The sequence below is a fragment of the Phoca vitulina genome, unplaced genomic scaffold (genome assembly GCF_004348235.1).
Source record: "Phoca vitulina isolate PV1807 unplaced genomic scaffold, GSC_HSeal_1.0 scaffold45, whole genome shotgun sequence".
Classification (NCBI taxonomy): domain Eukaryota; kingdom Metazoa; phylum Chordata; class Mammalia; order Carnivora; family Phocidae; genus Phoca; species Phoca vitulina.
In genome coordinates this window covers 7,101,909-7,123,972 of record NW_022589748.1, presented here as the reverse complement: position 1 = coordinate 7,123,972, position 22,064 = coordinate 7,101,909, and the positions used below count along the sequence as shown (strand labels likewise).

At 44.9% G+C, this 22,064-nt stretch overlaps 1 protein-coding gene across 1 annotated transcript in view; it reads right to left on the bottom strand.

Moving 5' to 3' along the window:
* The window catches only part of GALNT17 (polypeptide N-acetylgalactosaminyltransferase 17), a 448,158-nt gene that overhangs the window by 201,221 nt on the left and 224,873 nt on the right, over window positions 1-22,064 (bottom strand). The gene's annotated exons all lie outside the window — the stretch shown is intronic.

Sequence of the window (22,064 nt, the reverse complement as noted above, 5' to 3'; positions counted from 1 at the left end):
GCAGCAGGACTGGGTCAACCCCTCATGCTGAGCTTTGCTGTGGTGCTCCACGGCAGGATGGGGGTAGGTGAGAACAGAGGCCCTACTGGGGAACACAGCGTGACTTCACGGAGTTGAGGGGAGGGGGTGGCTGTGTGCCCTGCCTTCTGTTGCTGCCTGCTGTTGAGATAAAATGTCATTAGCTCCTTTCTACAAGGAGGCTTATTTTAAAATGTAAATGTAAGAGCACAAACATCCCTCTCCTCCCAGGCCTCACACTTGATTTTTGGAAGTGTAGGAAAGAGCTAACAGTCCGCAGCTCCCACCATATGGCCTACATTCAGTAAATGGAGTCAGACATGTCATCCACCTTAACCTTCATCGAAGCCCCAAGAGGTAACAGTCTCTCCTGAGACTTCCCATGGGGTCTGAAATTAACCCACTGAAATGAACCAGGACAAAAAGCTGACAAATCCTGGGACCAAGGCTTTATCCAGGTCTACTTGGTTGTGAAAGTCGGACTTGTTCTCTTATGCAGATAGGACTACCCTTGAAAGAGAAGTCATTACCTGCCCAGTGTTGTATTTCCCCAGTGGGTTCTGAGGTTCCAGATGGGAAGCCCTTTCCCTCACCCCAGCTAGGGCGCATGGACTGCAAGCATTAGAGACAGCTGTTTTTTCTGGGAACTAAGCTCTCATTGGTCCCACAGGGTCTGGTACAGTGCCTCAATCATAGTGAGGTTCAAGAAATGTTTGCTGAATGAATAAATGAGAAGATGAATAAAGACTCTTATTAAAATGCAAAAAACCCCACACCCAAACCTAGAGTAGCAATACTCATGGGACATATTAAGTTGTCATTTGATCTTTGAAAACTGTAGCATGAATGAGTTTACTGGAGATTAGCAAGTCAGTCATGGAGAGGGGGCGGGCAGAAAGAGGGACATGGAAAGCTGAGTTAGGAGCTGGAACAGCAGAAGCCAAAGGAGCCAATCGGTGTGTCTGCGGACACTGACAGAAAGAATCTGATGACGATACTCAACATCCAATGAGGATTTGTGCAGCAGAAGAGAAAGCACTGCCCGCGGAGCTGAAACAGAATCAAGGAGGAGGACAGGAGAACATCCGCACACACTGCTTACTTCCCAGCCATTCTGCACCTGTCCCCGCCATGCCATATATGTGTAAAGGGCAGATACTAAAGAATGCCATTACCCTGTATTTTGGAATCAAGTTTGCTGATTACCCAGGGTATTACTCAGACAAAAAACAATACCTGGAATATAATTATGAATGATGCCTAAAATGAAATCTGGTTAACACCCACCCCTCCCTACCCCAACCCAGACAGCCACTCTCGACTTGAATTCATGAAAAACATATATACTTACTATAATTTCAGGCAGGAGTCTATACCCTGGAGAGAAGACAATGAATAAAATAAGCATGACTCCTACCCTGATGGAGTCCCCAGTCTGGGACTCCCTGAAGCAATGACAAGAACAGGGAAACTGACGGCCAGGACCGGGAAGAACACTCAGAGTGACAGAGAATTGAGGGTCAGGGTCTAGGCAGAGTTGGCAATCATTTTAAAGCAGATGGAGCAAAATCGAGAAGGAGCTACTCAGGATTCAGCAGGAGTGAATACTCTGACTATACTTCATGAAACAGAACTTGCCAGAAACAAAACAAAACAAAAAAAAGTGCAAGACGCTTATGCTTGTTCCAGAGCCCCTGAGCTGTGCCCACCAGAGATATCCCTTCCCATAAGACACTGCACAGAAAGTGGACAGAGACCCCCTCTGCTCGGCCCAGCTCACGCCACTCCACAACCCGAGGAGGCAAATACCAATGACTGAAAAATGCTACCCACGCCCTCCCCATGCATAACACAACTTCTTTTCCAATAACCATTATAAAAGTTGATCATATAGTAGACCCTCCTCCAAAAAAACCCTTAATACTTAAAAAATAAAAAAAAAATCACCACCATGCAGTTGAAACAAGAAATTAAGAGTAAAGGTTTACATTTCTAAACTCTAACCACTGAGTTATAAAAAAAAAAAAAGGCCTCTAAATAAGTCTTCGATCGAAGAGAAAATAAAAACTGAAATTATACACTATTTAGAAAATAGTGACAATACCAACACTACGTATAAAAACTTATGAGCTGTGGCAAGATCTGTTCTCAGAGGAAAACACATAATGTTAAATGCTTTTGCTATTAAGCAAGACAAAAGGAAAATAAATGAGCTGAGGTTTCAACTTAAAGGGTAGAAAGCAAGAAACCAAGGGGAAAGGGGACAGGACAAAACAAACTGTAGAATTCAAACACTGGGAAAGAGAGGAACTGGTACATCAGAGAGCTGGTTCTTCGAAAAGGCCAACTACGTAGATTATAAAATTAAATCTTATTTTAAAAGGAGAGGAAAAAAACACATAAATGCCATTAGGAGTGAGAAAAGGGCTTTGACCACACACATAAAGAAGCTTTTACAGGTTTTAATGATAAATAAATGGAAGAAATGCCAATCCAGAAAGCTTTCTGAGACAGAGCTGAAAACTGGTAGGAGCCAATCAGTTAGAATCCTGGAAAAGTCATCCGGGATTGCTATCCAAAAAGGCACTCGACCCAGATTGTACTACAAATAAATTCTGTCAATTTTTTTTGCAGAATAGAAAATACCATGTAATGTGAAGTAGCACAGAACATAAAAGAAAAGGGAAAAGTTGGTCATTTTTTCCACATATGCACAAAGCTCATCATAGAGGCAGTAAAGCGAGCACACAAACACCTTGAAAACATCAGGCTGGGGCGCCTGGGTGGCTCAGTCGTTAAGCGTCTGCCTTCGGCTCAGGTCATGATCCCAGGGTCCTGGGATCGAGCCCCGCATCGGGCTCCCTGCTCGGCGGGAGGCCTGCTTCTCCCTCTCCCGCTCCCCCGCTTGTGTTCCCTCTCTTGCTGTATCTCTCTCTGTCAAATAAATAAATAAAAAAATCTTTAAAAAAAAAAACAAACAAACAAAAAAAAAAAACATCAGGCTAAGTAAAAGCAGCTAGTCACAAAATACCACTTATTTCATTTGCATGAAATGTCCAGAATAGGCAAATCTATAGAGACAGAAAGGAGATCAGTGATTGCCTATGGCTGTCGGGGGGTCAGAGGAAATGAGTAAATGATTTTTTTTAAGGGTGATGAGTATGTACTAAAATCACGGTAATGGTTGTACAGCTCTGTGAATATACTAAAAGCTCATTCAATTATACATTTTTAAATGAATAAAATGCATGACATGTGAATCTTATTTCAATAAGGCTGTTTTTTTCTAAAAAAAAGCATATACAAAATCAAAAGGAAAAACTATATACACGTGTCACTGATCAATGAGGACTGAAAATTTTAACAAAAAATCCTAGCGACTAACATACAAGAACCAAGTAGAGTTTACTCTAGGAATACAAATATGGCCCTATCTTAGACAATCTATTAATACAATTCAAAATATTAATAAATCAAGAGAAAAAAATAATCACATTGATAAATGCCAAAAAGACATATGAAAACATTAAGTATGTATTCTCAAGGAAAATCTCCTACAAAATTAGAAAGTAAATTTCCTGAACCTGATGTCTTTTTCAAACAAACATCCAATATTAGTTATAATGGTGAAATGCTCAAAGCATTTCATTAAGTCAGAAATGAGATAAAGATCTGCTGTTACCATCAATATTCAATATTACTCTGTAGATTTCAGTGGAGGCAATAAAAAAGGTAAATATGATGAAGGGAAAGAAAAAGGCAAAGCTGTGTTTATTTGTTGATAATGTGATGCTCTACCTTGAAGAAAAAGTCAACAAAAATTATTAGAACTTATAAAGACTCCAGAAATGTGGCCAGTTGCCATTTCTAATGAAAACTTTTTATCGAAGGATGCCTGGGTGGCTCAGTTGATTAAGCACCTGCCTTCAGCTCAGGTCATGATCCCAGGGTTCTGGGATCGAGTCCCGCATCAGGCTCCTTGCTCAACAGGAAGACTGCTTCTCCCTCTGCCTACCGTTCCCCTCCTTGTGAGCTCTCTCACTTGTGCACACACTCTCTCTCTCTGACAAATAAACAAAATCTTTAAAAAAAAAAAAAGAACACTTTTTATTGAAGTAGAGCACACATTTTTTAAAAAGCACACAAATCTCAAGCGTTCAGTCCTGTCAGTTCAAAAACTGAACATACCCATTTAATCATCATTCAAATCAAGAAACAGAAGACCAGTCTCCCTGAATTTCCCAGTGTGCTCTTCCAGTCATTACTCTGGTTATCTGCCCAAAGGTAACTACTATCCTGAGTACTAACCTTGTAGATTTTGAAACCTACATAAAAAAAATCAAATAATGTATACTATCTGGGATCTGAATTCTTTGATTCAACATTATGTTTGAGAGATATACATGCCTTTTGTTTTGAAAAAAAAAACCAGCATTAATATCTTCAGATAATTAGAGAATATATCACATTCATAAAATAAGAACTAGGTGCTATAGCAAAAGATGAGTTAGAGAACCAATAAGAACACTTGAAAATTAAAATACAAAAGCAGAAATAGGAAGTTTAGAAAATAAGGTTAAGAACATTTCCCAGAATGTATAGTCAAAAGGCAAAAAATGAAAAATAAGAGGGTAAAGATTAAAAACTTAGAGAATTGGTCCAGGAGGTCTGACACTCAAAACAAGTTCCAAAAATGAAGAATGTCACACACACACACACACACACACACACACCAATAAAGAATATCAACAATAAATACGAGTTTCCATTGGAAAGTTCTACCAAGCATTCAGCACAATGGATAAAAGCAAATCCCAAAGCACATCATCATGAAATTTCAGAATACCTGGGATAAAAAGGATTTCTAAAAAGATAATGACAAGTCTCCTTCAAAAAACCGGGTCAATATGGCTCTGAACTTCCCAATAGCCATGCTGAAAGTTAGAAGGCAGTAGAACATAGCCTTCAAAATCTGAAAGAAAAATCATTCCAAGTGGGAAGCGTGAATCTAGATATTATTAGGCATGCAAGGACTAAAACTTTACTTGAAGATATGCATCACTAAACTGAAGGAGTAAGCCAAGAAAATAAAGGCATGAGATCAGAACACAGAGGACCACACACAGGAGAGAGGGAAAGGGAACTCTAGATTCTGTGTTATATTGTGGAGCCTGTCCCAGTGCAAAGGGCCAAAGCACTCTGGAGACTTTTCCTCAAAAAGATGAACTGGTCAGAATATCTAATGTGGCTGAGAGGATTGGGAGGGAATTCAGAGAAGAGACAGAGGGTCTGGGATTGAATTAGTGAAAAGTATATAGAAAACAAAGCAAAACAAACAAACAAATAAAAAGACAATGATTAAATACAGGAAAAACAAAAAGCTGATCAGGAAAGGGAAATAACCCAAGTATACCATGTGGATCAGCACTAAGTTATTATAATAATACAAATATTTTTAAATGACTAAACAAAATTACAATATAATTATATTGGAGGGTGGGGAGGATGGAGGATGGGGAGAGGTACATGTAAATGTGGCAGGGGTAGCTATTACCTCAGCTTCCATAGTAGGAAGTCAAGAAATCATGTCTAAATATCAAAAAACAAATACATTATTTGGAAAGAGACAGGTAGACAGAAGGATCATTTTCAAGAGTGGAGAGTGGTCCCTCTAGAGAGTGAATAGAGCCTTCTAGAATATATATTAGACTTTGAAACACATGTACGTACATTTCATAAAACTACAAAATATTTAAAATATGTAAGACCCTAATGAAATAGTAATCGTGGTGATTTCCGGTGGTACAATGATGAGTGATCATCTAATACTTTTGTATTTTTAAATTTGTACAATGAGTATTAAATTTACAATGAATACATAATAAAAAAAAAAGTATTTTTTACAATGTGATTTTCAAATTCTCCAGTCTCCTCACCACTGTCCTTGTTCTTCTCTGCTGGGCTGGAAGACAACATCTGGATTAGAAGCGGAGCAGAAAATGACTCTTATTTCTTCCCCTCCTGAATGCCTATAGACAAATTATAGAGCTCTAATTTCATGGCTATCAGCCTCTGCTCCTCCCCCCTCATATTCCTCCAGATTTGAAGTCTCTGCAATTTCAAGTTTGTTCAAGCAAAAATTCCAGTTTTCCAATGATGACTACAAGTATCAGGGATTTTTTTCCCCTGTGTGTAGTTACTTTTAAGATACTATAGGGTTTGGTGGCAGATGGGATGGATGGCCCAGTCGTGTAAACATTTACAATCCGTCAGACCACCATTCTTCACCACTTTGAGGCCCGAGAGTGAATTCAAAGGCATACACAAAGACTGGGGTGGAAAGTTCAAGGGGGCCCTTTGGAGTCAAGGAGCACATAGGTAGGCTGGAGCTGTTCAGCCCTTCAGGCAAAATCATTGCATTTCAGGGTTCCAGCAACTTACAATCAGAGGTTAGCCGTCGGGTCACCAGAAATCCAAAGGGAGACATGGAGCTGGGGCACGGGGAGCAGCAGGCCAATGGAGAAGCAGGATTCAGGGGTATAATTCCAGGGCAGGCCCAGCAACGATTTCCAGGAGCCTAGGACTCTGAGTGGATACATCCCTGAGAGAGGCTGTGGCCAAAGAAAGGCCCCTGGCTGCTGGGAAGCCAGGATTCTAGGACAGAGCACACTGGCGGAGTGGAGGGTTTCAACCTGGAAACCCTACTCCGGGAGCCTCGTGAACAAAACAGAGGCCTATGGGAGCAGTGCTGGCTACCGGGAGGAAGAAGAGCTGCAGGGATGCCTGGGGGCTCAAGGTTCAAGATGGTAACACTGCTTCTCAGCTCATGCCCTGGGGGCCCAGGACTGCAGCTGGGCCACCATGTCGGACACCAGGGCCCAGGACCAGAGCGGGACCAAGTCTGCAGAAGAGGAAGTTGGGTGTGGATCTCAGGGGAGCTGGGGAATGAACAAGCTGGGGAAAGACAGAGGTCTTTGCCGCTGTCCCCAGCTATCCTCTAAAACCTGGAATGGAAGAAGAGCCTTGGGGAAGCCGTTCTTCAGAAACCCCCTTCTCTTTGCTCCAGAAGAAGCCAAACCCATGTGCAAGAGGCAGCAGTTTTAAAACCGTCCCTGTGCTTTCCTCCCCTGGGCTCCATGACCTCCACTCCTCTGCTCTAAATTGCCAGGCGGGCAACGGGGGACTTTTCCCCAGTGCCTTCGCTGCCTCTTTCAGGGGTGAAGCTCAGCTTGGAGCTAGTGGGGCATGGGGCTATCAGAATCGGAAGGAAACCCTCTCGCTCCACTAAAGCTGAGCACTGGGGTCGGTGCTGAGAAGAATGAAGGTGTGCTCTAAATGAAAGCCCGTGGTTTCCTGCCTCCGGTCCCATGGGAAAAAGATAAGGAACAGGAAAGTGATGAGAAGTGACAAGTGCCCAGTGTCAGCCCAGAGAGGGAGTGATGTGTTCCCCACTGAGGTTGGTGCAGAGGGCACAGGGGGGCTTTTGCCTCCATTTTCCCTGGGGGCCGTGGAAGGAGCCCGTGTCACAGATGGCCCCATATCTACGTGGGGCCCGCCTCATCCAAATGAACATGATGGCGCAGTGTGGCCATGGCAGGGAGGAGGGGGAGGCTCCCTTGGAGGGAAGGGGGAGGCTGAGTGGAAAGTCAGAAGGGCAGCTGAGGGTCTCTCCTGAAGGCAAGATGAGCCTGCAGCTGAGGCTGGGATGAGTGGGGAGAAAGATGACTAAGCTCAGGTGTCTGCCACCCATAAGCCACTGGGAACTGAGGCAGATGGGTCCTGACCAAGCCGAGAGATCAGATCACAATCAGGCTGGCTGTAGTCCCCTGCCAGCAACTGTGACAGGGTCGGGGACCCTGCCCAAGGGAAGGAAAGACACACAGAGACCCTGAGGTTTCCACTCAGCCACCAGGGAGATGAGCCCACTTGGCCCCACACCTGTGCCCCTCCCCCACACACACACTGTCTGAGACAAGCACTCTTTTTGGAGGAAGCTGAGCATTTCCAAAGGGACAAACTGCTCTCAGTAACCCAAACCCACCAGCATTCCCTAGATTTCCGAATTGGGTGAGCCTGGCATATAGTAAACATTCAATAAGTATTTGGGGCTATGTCAATGAAGGATTCGATATTCTGCACTTTTCTGTCTAAGACAGTGGAAGGAAACTAGAAAAATTTCATAACGACTCAATAGCAGATGTGCTATTTTATCATTCGTCTCCACATCAGAGCACTTGAGGCTAGGGGGCCAGAGGCAGGGTGGAAAATGCACATTAACGGCTTTTCTTTGGCTTCATTGCCTTTTTGCTTCCATTTCCTTCATAATAGTACATGTCAGTCACCACTGGGGGGGGGGGGGATGGAGGGGTCCATATAGAAGGAATAGCAGCTCCTGGATTCAGAGTTATTATCAGTTTGATTCTCAGTACAGGTACAAGCAAACTTGCTATCAACCTTTCTGAGCGAGGGCAAAAAGGAACAGAAATAAATTCACAAACTACGTTTGGCGGAGTCAGGACTGGAAACGAAGTTGGCTTCCAACGTGAAAAGCCATGACTGGCCCCGAGCAGTTCTCCAACTTGGTTACAGCCCACCAATGGTCCACCTGCCGCCGCTGGTTCTGTCTACAAAACCATCTGCAGCCACGACGTACGCCACAGTCGGAAATTGAACATTCATAAAAGACACTCAAGGAACATTTCTCTCGTTTTTCCTTTAAGTTAAACTTCTTAGGAACCTGGGGGTCCACTGAACTTCATGCACAGAAGTCAAACTCCAAAAAACTGACTTGCTCATCCTACCGGGTCTATAAAGGACCTCCCGTGCAGGGAAGCCTTCCCAGACCTCAGACGCTGCCCGATCTCAAAAGGCTTTGAAGGGGCCACTGCTCCATCACATGCTACTCGAACTGATGTTGTCCGTAACAGTCAAGCCAGCCTGGCACAGCCACTCCACTGCTATGAGGATGTGAGACCCGAGTGGTTTAATGACACAGGAGCCTGGACTTCTTGGAGGAAAGCAAAGCTCATTGCCCCTGACTTTGTGTGTGCCTGGTTACAAACGATTTTTAGATCCCCATGGGAGTAAAACCGGAGAGGGCTCTGACCTAAAATTCCGGAGGGAGAGTGCGAAGTGTCAACCCGAACTTCCCTGCTTTGGGAAAGTCTGGGGCGAACTCCTGCAGCCTTAGAAACTGGGCTGGGTCCACAGGATGGGGAATGGCCGGGTGCCCACGGAGTTAACAGCAGACGGTCACGCGTGCGTGCTGGACGGCGGGCAGTTCATGACTCGGCGGAGAAACGCAGCAAAGGATCTACTATCGCTGCTTCTGATTAATTTCCTCGGTGCTCACGGAAAACTCTACCTGCTTTCTCCCCAGTCCGTGAGAAATGAAACAGTCACGTGTCCCTGTATTTCCATCAAAGAGAGGGGGGCAACAGAGAGGGCTCCGAATTGAGCCTCATGTGAACAAAGGTTGTGCAACTGAGAAAACCTGATTGGAGCTGATATGTCGTGGAGGATGGTAACTCCGGCAGGGCTAGCCAGGAGCCGGCCGAATGGCAAAGGCTGGCTGGGCTCGCGGACAAATTATGACCTGTATCTTAGGCATCGCATCCAGAGGATGCCCTAAAAAAGACTGGGAAGCAATAATGCACCATGGACACAATGGGCCAGAGTTCCAAACTTTCGCCACAGAGAAAACAATGGGGCAGCCGGAAACAAAGGAAGAGAGGGCATTTTCTGCTCTGAACTCAATCCGAGAGTCTTCTGTAGCTACTTTTTGGGCTCTGAGGGTGGACTGGAGAAAAGAAATGGCAGGAAAGGGCAGGAGAAGGAAAACATACGCAAGGCTGGAAGATGGCACATTCTGGAATCACCTAGAAAAGGGGGATTAAAGCTACCAAAGTTAATGGCTGGGAGCCTACCCCTCCCCACCCCTTCCGCAATCATACCTATCCAGCTCCAACCGATAAGGAACCTGAGGCCCCGCCAGATCAATTTGGCAGAATTAATGGTACCGCTGCTCCCCTATTTATATCCAGCAATAACTCAGGACCTGGGCATTTAACTCAGAGGCAAAGCATCTTCTATTTTTAAAACCCTTAAATTTAAAAGGAAACTTATCTGCTGTTTGGCAGCCCAGCACGCTGAGCCTCTTTGTAAGCGAGGAGGAAAGCCTTCCCCACATTATTCAGATTTACCTACTTGCTGCTACGAGCTGTCGTAACACATGTTGGCTGACGGAGGCCGGTCTCTGCTTGTCATCGCAGTGAATGGCTGCCCTGCAAAGCCTTGCTTTAGCTCTGGGGCACTGCCTAGGAATTTTGCTTCAAAAGAACGGCATCCAGCCGCGGTATCAGTGTGTCATGCAAAGAGAAAAATTGATCTACCTGGGCTGGCTTTGAAGGTACAGAGAGGATGTCAAGAAATACCATTTATTTCGCCCAAAAGCAGTGTGTTCACCAATGGGTAAGCACGCTTCTGTTTTATAATGAACAGCCTCCTGGAAGGGACTGACGGGAGGACTGTGGGCCTCTTCTTTTTCTGGGCAGATGCCCTTTCGTTAAAATTGCCACTTCTTCGTTAGCACCCGGAGTTCTGCTCTGTATGCAGGGTATGGAGTAGGGCTAATCCAATGATCAGGTTATCTGTCCTAACCATGCAGAGTTGGAGGAATGGACCAAATATGAAGACAAGGTTTATAGAGCTCCCATAGGGAGCAGCAAGGCTTGCCACTGCAGACTACAAAAGAGCCCTACCAGCAACAGCAACAACTAGCATTTTTAAGCAGTTTGCATTTTAAGCAGTATTAGTCTTCACGACAATCCTATAAAATAGATTACTGTCCTCATTGACAGATGAAGAATCTGAGGCAAAGACAGGTAAAGTGGCTTGTCTGAGGTCTTGCAGAATGGGTCTAGGGCACATCTACCCCTTTTACAGAGAAGTAAATTGAGGCTCAAAGCCAGTGGTCAAATCTGGCCCCAAAACAGCAATGTTCTCTCTCTCCCATCATGCCGCTGACACACGGAGTCATTGAGAAGTGCTTGCTCCCAGGTTTTTTGTTTTTTGTTTTTTTTAAGATTTTATTTGACAGAGAGAGAGAGAGAGAGCACAAGCAGGGGGAGCAATAGGGGGGAGAGGGAGAAGCAGGCTCCCCGCGGAGCAGGGAGCCCGATGCGGGGCTTGATCCCGGGACCCTGGGATCATGACCTGAGCTGAAGGCAGATGCTTGATGGCTGAGCCACCAGGCGCCCCACCCCAGTTTGGAGCACCATGAGAAGGCAGCAGTCAGCAGCGGATGGCTATACAGAGCAGACACGTGCCATCCTGTGTTTCCATGTGGGCTGGACCTGCTGCTTTCCCAGGAAGTGACAAACTTGAGGATGATGCTGCTTCAAGGTCCTGATCAACTGTGATCACTACCACGCATTCTTTCCAGCTAACTGACCAAACAGCAAATACTTTAAAGAAGTGGATATGGCTTCCATTGGATACTCTTAACAGAAGGACAGAAAAGCAAGAATGCATTCATTCCTTCTCCAGTGGTGATTCGCATTCACCGAGTTCTCATTTGGGGTCTCAAAAATGTGCAAACATGGAAAAACTTGAAAAAGACCTTAACACAAGTAGAGTATCCTCTATCCTGCTTAGAACAGAGGTTTATACACAATAGCTATAAATGCTCAGGAAGCAAAGAGGGGACAAGCGCAATACTGCAGAGCCAGCCCCTATCCCTGATCCTACTCATAACAATGCTTCCTCCAGAGGGAGATGAAACCCCACAGTTGACCACTATCAACCAAACCAACACCTTCTATCAACGGGGTTCCTTCAGGGACTGTCCCCTAAAGAAAGCAAGCAGCGTTTTGTGGAGGGTTGTTATGTTTAACTGTAAATTGCCTCGTGTCTTGCTTCTGTAGTGAAACTCTATTTACTGAAACCGATTATCTACAACGCCTCGTGCCCGAACTTCAGAGAGTTTACAATGAGGGCCTTTCATCTGAGGGACCAAAAGCTTTGTTATGGAAATTTCCTACTCTGGGAACAACACGCCTGTACACGCTGGGTATGGTTTATGGCTAAGAAAATGAAAAGCCTATTGACACAGAGGATCAGTGACCTGCCTAATGACACAGAACCTATTGTTGGCAAAATCGATCAGGTCTTTCCTCTGTCACTGGACAACTCCAAGGCAGGAAAAGAAGGTGGAGCTTTTCCATTGTGATTTTTCTCTTCCCGAACTGGGACAGACTTCAACTGGCCCCTGAGCTAGATTCCTTTCCGGACTCTCCTTTCCTAGACCCAAAGGCAAGTACTAACCACTGTGGTCTTCAATCTGTCCTTCCCCACGTGTTGCAGCTGGCTGGCATCAGATACACAGCTTAGGTTGGCCAACAAATACTTTAAAGAAGTGGATATGGCTTCCATTGGAAACTCTTAACAGAAGGACAGAAAAGCAAGAATGCATTCATTCCTTCTCCAGTGGTGATTCTCATTCACCGAGTTCTCATTTGGGGTCTCAAAAATGTGCAAACATGGAAAAACTTGAAAAAGACCGAAACACAAGTAGAGTATCCTCTGTCCTGTTTAGAACAGAGGTTTATACATGGAGGTTTATACTCTGGCTCTGGGTGATGGTCAACATCTTCCCAGGATGCTCCTTGTTTTCTGAATCCCTGCTTGCAACTCTACCATGACATTCTGCGGTTCTGGGATCTGACCCCAGTTGAATTAGCTGGCGTACTCTGTGTTGTCCAGCTACGTCCCTCAAAAGGGGGACCACATAAGACTAGGAGCCAAGAATTAATACCCAACTGTCTTCATCTTGTTGCAAGATTGGCCATCTCCTGATGGCCATCAGCTCCCAAGATAGAATGCACATTCCACTCAATTCATCTATTTAAAGTGCACAATTCAACAGTGTTTGGTATGTTCACAGAGTTGTGCAATCATCACCACAATCAATTTTAGAACATTTTTATCACTCCCCCAAAAAGCCTTGTACTCATCAGCAGTCCCTCCTCTCCCCGCCCCTTCCCCAGGCCAAGACAACTGCTCTTCTACTTCTTGTCTCTTCCAATTAGTGTTTTATCCATCTTCAATCTACCTCATTGGACCACTGGATCGAGTCTGGGCTCCTCTGTTTGGTTTTGAGAACTCTCCATAAAGTGGACTTCCTGTTTTGATCTACTTGGTCTTCAATCTCTCCTCTCCTTTTTAATGCACATTCCCTACCTTCAGCTTCCTCACCACACCCAAAATAACTTAACCTCTTGGTGTGATAAATGGTTAATTCATTGGACTTGGATTGCCCAAACCCTGAAACTCTAAAGAAAGAACTAGCTCTGGCCAGGGTCCAGGAAGATAACTGATATGCCCTTGAGGTAACCTGCCTGATAAGAGTGTCTTTGCATGCCCGAGGCCCTGGACCATGCTAGCTTAAGCTCTGCGTGTGGGGAGCTGGAGCCTGCCCAGTCAAGTTTAGTCACCTGGCACTCCACGCCTACATGACTGACCCCTACTAAGGCTCAGGTGAGCTTCCTTGGTTGGCACTGCTTCACACCTGCTGTTCCCTATCACTGCTGGGACATGAAGTGTTGTCCATGCAACCCCATGGGAGAGGACAACCCGAACCTCACGCCTGGTTTCTCCTGGACTCTGTCCTATGCATCTTTTTCCTTTACTGATTTTCATCTGTACCCTTTTACAGTAACAAGTTGATAACGGGGAGCATGACTGCTTTTCTGAGTTTTGTGAGTCCTTCTAGTGAATCATCACACCAGAGGGCGGTTTGGGGACCCCAAACACACTCCTTTTCACTCCTAGCCCTCTAATTGTGCCGTCTCCCACATACTATGCCAGGCTGCAAGGCCCAGAAAGTCACACCTTTTCCAGGAGAGACAGCACAATGGGGAAGAGTGCAGACTCTGGGCAATGGGATCGGCATCCCAGCTTTATCTCCCACTAAGCGTGTGACCTTGAGTAAAGTGCTTGCCCCGCCCGTGAAATGGAGACCATAATAATACTCACCTCCAAGGGCTATCATCAAATGTAAATGGATTTGCAATGTGTAAAGCATAAGATTAATGCCTGGCACACAGGAAATTCCAGCATTAGTTATGGTTTTTATGAGCTCTCCCATCCGCTCCACTCACAAAGTTAAACTCCCTCCCATCAAGCCACACTTAACCTGTGCTTAAATGCAATTGTGCCCACTTGGGTCCTGGGTCTCCAACCAGCCCATGACCTCCTTTGGGAGGATCATGTCATTTACAGACTCTGTCCCCCCAAAAGTTCCTACAAGGCTGAGCACACAATTGGTTCCTAAAATATATCTGTTGATGCCTAGGGAAGATATATCTATTTAAAAGTCTAGGAAAATCTGATTCTTCATGTAAGGATTTCCGCTTGTGAAAGCCAGTGATATTCCTCTAGGGAGGGAAAACAAAAAACAAAAAACAAAAAACACCCTTCTCCTTTATACACATTTGTGTATAGAATCTAAGATACCAGCACACATATCCGGGGCAGCCCTTTCAACTACAAGTGTCCAGCAGCCTCTAATGGCTCCTATAGCTTATAATTACCATCAAATTACACGTTGGATTTAGGATGGCTAATTATTAATCATCAGCCTGAATCAGTTATTAATGAGTAATGCCACTAATTACAGGGTCACCTAACATAGAGCAGGCGGGCAACCCCGGCACCTCACAGAAGATGCCTAATTCAACTGCAGACTGTCCCCGGAAACAATGTGCTGGAAAATGTCCCAACTTCGGTGACACCGGAGACCCTCGCCTCCTGGTAAAAGTCAGGGGTTTTACAGCTGGAAAGAACTAGGAAGATCAGCACTTGGGACGCTGTGAGCTACACACCTCTGAACACTGCTGAGCTAAGCTGGGTTTCCATGAATTCATGATGCCCCCAACCTAGGTGCCTCCTGGCTACATAGACTATATCCCCTCATGCTTATTTTTGCTACTATTTTTCACATACATGGACATAATGTTATAAATCATAAAAGTTAAGTTTATATCCAAGAACATCTGAACTCATAGTAGTTCTTTTGTCAGGGAATTTTCACGGAGGATTTGCTGAATGTATATTCCCAGATCCTCAAAACTGCCATCAGTTACTTCGTTCTTGGTCAGCTCGCCCATTCTCATTCCTTCCGGAAATGATTCCAGACCTTTATCACTTTCCCATAACCTCCTATGCAAAGGCCTAGCTCTCACTTTTGAGGGTGATTTCGCCTCCTCTTTCCCGAGGAAAATGTGGGTCATAAAGCATGAGCTCTCTCTTCCTGCTCTTCAAGACCAAACTACTGTTCGTGTCCTTGACCTGACCTCCTCCTGGCACTCCAGGGTCCTTCGTTCCCAACCAGCCCCCTCCCTCCTTCCTATGTCTTCAGACCTTCCCTCTCTTTGCTCCGTGCCCTCAACGCTAGGTACTGTGTTAAAACAGCCCTCTTCATGTCTTCACCTGGGAAAAGGATGTTCAAGCAAACAGATGCCAAATTCAAGGAGATCGTGCAGCAGGTTCAATGTCAATAGCTAAGAAACTGCTGACGAGGGAGTGGCGTTTAGGGGAGGAATGTGTGAGGAGAGCTTCCCTGGGGCAAGGTGTTCCCTGGAGCGAGTAGGGATCCTACCATCTGACCCCAAGCCCAGTTCAGCACTTCCAGCAGCAAAGAAACATCCTCACTGCTCCTGACCAATGTTTAGCAAAGGGAAAGTGCCCTGTGGAGCAGAGGGGAGCCCTGGGTAGGGGGAGAGTCACCTCTCCCCTCCCATGCAGGACAAAGGTATGTGAATCCTGGAAAGTAGGTTCGGAACCCAGAGGGAATGTTGGCCTGTGACCACTTTCAAAGTGGTCATTATTAAAGTTCACGATAAAAAAGGAATGAAGTACTCACTCATGTTACAAAACGGAAAAACCTCACAAACTTTATGCTATTAAAGAATCAAAGAAACCAGACATAAAACCCCACAGAGTGTACGGTTCCACTCATATGAATTGTCCAGAACTGGAAGTCCATAGAGACAGAAAGCAGACTGGCAGCTGTCAGGGACTTGGGGGAGGCAGGGTGTGGGGTAGGGGATGACTGTCTACTGGGGAAGGAATTGGACACTGAGTGTTGATGGGTGCACAATAGTGTGAGTGTATTTAATGCCACTGAATTCTATACCGTAAAATGGTTAAAATGGTAAAATTTGTGTTATGTGTACTTTACCACCTTAAATAAAATCATCAACAAAACAGAAAAAAAGGGATGTCCAAGATTGTAGCCTACAAGATAATGGAAACAATCTAAATGTCCATTAGTGGGTGAACTGGATCAAGAAGATGTGATATATGTATACAACGGAATACTATCCAGCCTTAAGAAAGAAGGAAATCCTACCATTTGCAACAACATGGATGGATGCTGAGGGCATAATGCTGAGTGAAGTAAGTCAGACAGAGAAACACAAATACAGAATGATTGCACATACATATGGAATCTAAAAAAGTCAAACTCGTAGAGAAACAGAGATCAGCATAGTGGTTGCCAGAGGCTGGGGGTTGGGGGAAATGGAGAGGTGCTGGTCCGAGGGTACAAACTACCAATTACATGATGGGTAAGTTCTGGAGATCTAATGTACAGCATGGCGACTATGGTTAATAATAACACACTATATACCCGAAATCACCTCAGGGAACAGGTCTTAAGGGTTCTCAGCATTTAAAAGAAAGTAATTATGTAAAGTGATGGGTATGTGAAATAGCATGATTGTGGTAACCATTTTGCAGTGTGTACCTATAGTGTACCAGTGTATACCAGAACATCACATTGTACACACTAAATATATACAGTTTTTGTCAATCATATTTCAGTAAAGCTTGAAAAAAATAAATTGTTTGAAATGCATATGTAAGTTAATGAATGAATTACTTGGAAATAAAAGGCGGCTCTGGGGTACGGGGACCCCAGCAGGAAGAGGGCGTGGGGTGGATGCAAAGGCAGAGGTGGAGGGAGCGCTGGGAGAGGCCCAAGGAAGGAGGGTCCCTGCTGCCTTGATAAAGCAAGGTGGAGGTTCAGATTCCCCATGCCCTACACTGAGCACCTGGAAGAACCTTCCTCCTGCACCTCCCGAGGAACAGATGAGTGATTGACAGGAAGAATAAGGACTCCAGCTGTTCTCCCACTGCAAAGGGTCAGTGAGGGATAGAAAGAGATCTTATTTATTTTTTTTAAGTAGGCTCCATGCCTAGCATGTAGCCCAACACAGGGCTTGAACTCACCACCCTGAGATCAAGATCTGAGCTGATATCAAGACTCAGACGCTTAACTGGCTGAGCCACCCAGGCGCCCTGAGGAGTCTTAATTTCAAGGAAGTTCAAGTTTTTATGATGACATGAGATGGGACAATTTCCATAATGGACTGAGGCTGATTTGTGACTTAAAGTGACCCTAGGACTTACATTACCCAAGAGTGATAAGCAACATCATGAGGTCTACTGGGGTTTTCACTGGGGCAAGGGAAGGGCTCATTGCACTGAGCAAGGAGGAAACCAAGACAGTTGGGGTTTTATCAATAAGTAATCTCTGTGCCCAATGTGGGGCTCAAACTCATGACCCTGAGATTAAGAGTCGCATGGTCTACTGACTGACCCAGCCAATACACCCCATGCGTTCTACTTACTCAGTGCACTAGAGGTGCAGGCTCGTCTCTCCCATTCCTAAAAACATATCACTTGATCTTTATTCATCCTCCTCCACAGTTTCTACCCCTCACCTCTCCAAGCTGAGTCTGCCCCAAACACCTCACTCACTTTTCCAACTTCTTCATGTCCCATTTGTCCCTCCACCAACTGCCAATTAGCTTCAGACCCAAATGCTCCCTTAAAATGGTTTCACCAAGGCTATGATGAGCTGATCCCTTAAACCCAATGGTGCTTTGGGTCTTCCTGTTATTAAACCTCTTACTCCACTGACTGTCCTCATATCTCTCTGACCATTCATCAAGACTTGTCAGTCTCCCTTATAAAGGCTCCCTCCATCCCAGAAATATTGGGGTTCTCCTTGTCTTTCTCTAATGGACCTCTGGGCACTCTCACTCTTTTTCTAATTGCTAGCCCTGACCTCTCTTCAGGGCCTCAAATGTCACTCATCCATTCATTCATCCGCTAAAGATTTTCAGCAAACTACTAAGGGCCAGGTAGTAATTAGGCACGGGGGCTACAACCATGAACTAGCCACAGTCCTGGCTTCATAAAGCATATGGTCTAGTGGGCGATAAAGATGGTGAAGAGAGGCTCTCCATTTGGGAGAGGCAAGTAGAAACACCTAGCAGTGGTTCTTAATATAAGCCCTATGAATCATTAAGGTATTCATAAACTTCATGAAATTATATGCAAAGTTCTGTCCTCCACTTGGACATGTTCAGGGTTGATACGATCTATGCCTTTCATTAGGTTAGCCAAGAGGTCCTTGACTCAGAAACGTTACTGATGTGACATTGGTCATGATGTCACTCTGGAGAAAAATCAGGGCTTAAGACTAGATGTGAGACCTTTCTCTGAGAGGCGAGAGTGGGGTGAGGGCTCCCCAGAGTCTTTCAAAGAAGAATCTCAGCAGTAGAGGGTGACACACAATGGAGGCGACAGGGGAAACTTGGCTTAACTCAAGCTCCACTAAGTCTAACTATGCTTCTCCTGTGGCTCTGAGTAACCCTTTCCCCAAATCCCCCAGTCCCGCAGGGACGCCACATAGCGCGGGTGCTCAGAGCTCCCGGTATGAGAAGCAGGGGCCTCAGCTGTCCTGGGAATGATAGAGGTCTCTCTCAAAGCTTTGAAGAAGAGGGATTTTTTTGGCCAATATTTAGAAGTCAGGCGATTTCATGGAATGATCAGGATTTGTGTCTTTTCTTCAAAGTCTGAGGACCCAATAAACACCAGCCCTGGGTCCCCCCACCCCAGCACTGTCACCCAGGGCTGAAAGCAGCTGCCTCCTTGGGGGGGGGGATGTATTCTTCAGTCCCCGTGGCCCCCGCCCCCCTTATACTTGGACTCTGCTCTGTTTTGTGGCACCTGCCCACTCTCCACTCCAGAAGCTCTGGGGGAGACAAAGAGCAGAGAACAAACGGAAAACCATGGGAAATAAACTATTTACCAGGCAGGAGAAAAAAATATATATATAGGAAGAAAAAGGGAAAGAAGTAAACAGAAAGGATATACATTTTCCTTTTTTTTAAGGATATAAATTTTCTTAATGCAAAATCTCCTATATTATGTTGTCTACTGGGAAGACTCAGTATCTACAGTAGCCTCATCCAGTCAAATGCCATTTGGATTGTGAAAATGTTCTCCCCATCCCATCCTTCACCAAAATAAAATCATTACTATTAAAATATTAGGATCACAGTGGGGAGTGGAAACGACCATGTCCTAACATTTAAGAAATCATAGTGTATCTGCATAATAACATCAGAAAGGCCATAAAAACTCCATCCTACAATTAAATAGCTCCATCCACTATTAACAAATTAAGTATTTCATAAGTTATGATACATTAAAAAGAGATCATTGGTATTTGATTCTGTTTTGTACATCAGAGATACATGTAATATTAATGACTCATGATCACAACTCTATTTTCTTGAGTCTTTTTAAAGTGCATATTAATCATCTGTTAATATTACCATAACTCATAAAATACAAGCTAAATTTTTGCTTAGTGCCTTTCATACGTAGGAATAGCTGTTTTCTGGGCATCTTACAGCAAGGCACTGTACCCACTACTTTCCCTCTGTGGCTAACACCACTGTCACACCCCCATTCCCATGTCTGTCATGGCTGGAGGTCAGTCCCCCTGTGGGTCAGGGAGGAAGCACTATGTGTGTTCAGTTCGGCAGTGTTAATTTCATTCATGTTATTACGCAACCGATCTCCAGAACGCATTTCATCTTCTAAAACTGAAACTCTACACCCATCAAGTAACATTTCCCTATGCCTCTCTTCTCCCTAGCACCTGCCAACTACCATTCTATTTGGCCGTTTTCGGTACCTCATATGAGTGGAATCATATAGTATTTGTCTTTGGTGACTGGTTTATTTCACTTGGCATAAGGTCCCTAAGGTTCATCCATGCCGTAGCATATGTTGGAACTTCCTTCTTTTTTAAGGCTGAATGCTATTCCATTGTATGTATACGCCACGTTTTATCCACCCATCCATCTGTTGGTGGCCATTTGGGTTACTTCCACCTCTTGACTATTGTGAATAATGCTGCTATGAACATGGGTGTGCAAATATCTCTTTTTTTTTTTTTTTTTAGATTTTATTTATTTATTTGAGAGAGAGAATGAGATAGAGAGAGAGCATGAGAGGGGGGAGGGTCAGAGGAAGAAGCAGACTCCCTGGTGAGCAGGGAGCCCGATGCGGGACTCGATCCTGGGACTCCAGGATCATGACCTGAGCTGAAGGCAGTCGCTTAACCAACTGAGCCACCCAGGCGCCCCAAATATCTCTTTGAGTGCCTACTTTCAACTCTTTTGCGTACGTACCCAGACGTGAAATTGCTGGATCACATGGTAATTCTATTTTTTAAATTTTTTGAGGAACTGTCATACTGTTTTCCATAGCAGCTGCATGATTTGATATTTCTACGGGCAAAGCTCAAGGATTCCAATTTCTCCACATCCTTGCCAACACTTGTTCCTTTCTGCTTTTTTTGTTTGTTTGTTTGATAGTAGCCATCCTAATGGATGTAAGGTGGTATCCCACTTGTTAAATTTAAATATCCCAAAGGTTATGCTTTGCTTCTCAGGTGACACCTTAGTGATGAGTCCATGTTATTATTTGCAAGGAGCCAAGAGTGTGGTCCTGCAGCACTGCCCACAATGATCGATCGCACATAGAGATTGGGATGGAAACTGAGTCACAAGGCATCTCTGGTGGAGGAAGTTACTGGCCCAACACATCACCTTCCTTGTTGCACATATCTGCCCATGAGCAGCTCTACTCTAACGTAATTAGTTCCTCAGCTTTCAATTTGAGCAGGAAAATAAGGGAACATGAGGCATCTTAGTTATTTAAAATGTAACGACTATGAACTTCAAAACTACCTGCAGAAAGTCCTCATCCTATTCCACAGTTCCTTCTTGCCATCCTCCTTTACACCAGCACTGCCCGAAAACTAGGCCAAGGTAAGAAAGCGTCTTCCACCTCTTCTAACTTAAGGCAGAACCCTGAAGATTCTAAATCACTTTGGCCCTTGAGCAGAACTCACAGGAAGTACTAGACGATAACTCAGCTACCATCGTGGTTAAAAATCAGAGCATCTGTATGGGCTGAACAATGCCCCCTGCCCTCAAAAAAATCCACATCCTAATCTCTGGAACCTGTAAATGTTACCTAACATGGGAAAAAGGACTTTGCAGATGGGATTCATCGTGGGCCAGAGAATTATCTTCGATTATGCACATAGACTGTAAATGTTATCACAAGGGCCCATCACATGGGAGGCAAGAAAGTCAGAGGGGGTGGAAGGGCGTGTGATGAAGAAAGAGGAGGAAGAGGGATGTGATGTAGCCACAAACCAAGGAATGAGGACTTCTAGAAGCTGGAAAAGGCACGGAAATGGATTCTCCCCTACAACCTCCAGAAGGACCCCCGCCGCTGAGCACACCTTGAGTTTAGCTCTGTGAAGCTCATTCCAGACTTCTGACCTTCGGAACGTAAGAGAATACCTCTGCGTTGCTTCCAGCCTCCACGCTGGTAGTAATTTGTTACAGCAGCCATAGGAATATGGCATCAAAATTAACCCACTTTACTCAACCTCCCTTATAGGAGAGCTTCCCAGCTGGTGCGCTCTGGGGTCCTGATCTGCTCATCTCTGGGGGCAGCAGGGCAGGACGTGGGCAAGAGTCATACAGAGCTACCCAAAGGCCCTCCAGGTGCCCCCGGGGTCACACAAATACCGTTCTTTTCTCTGTGTTCCTGCATCACGGGAAGGGGAGGGAAAGTTACAGGTATGACAGAGCCACAGGAATAAG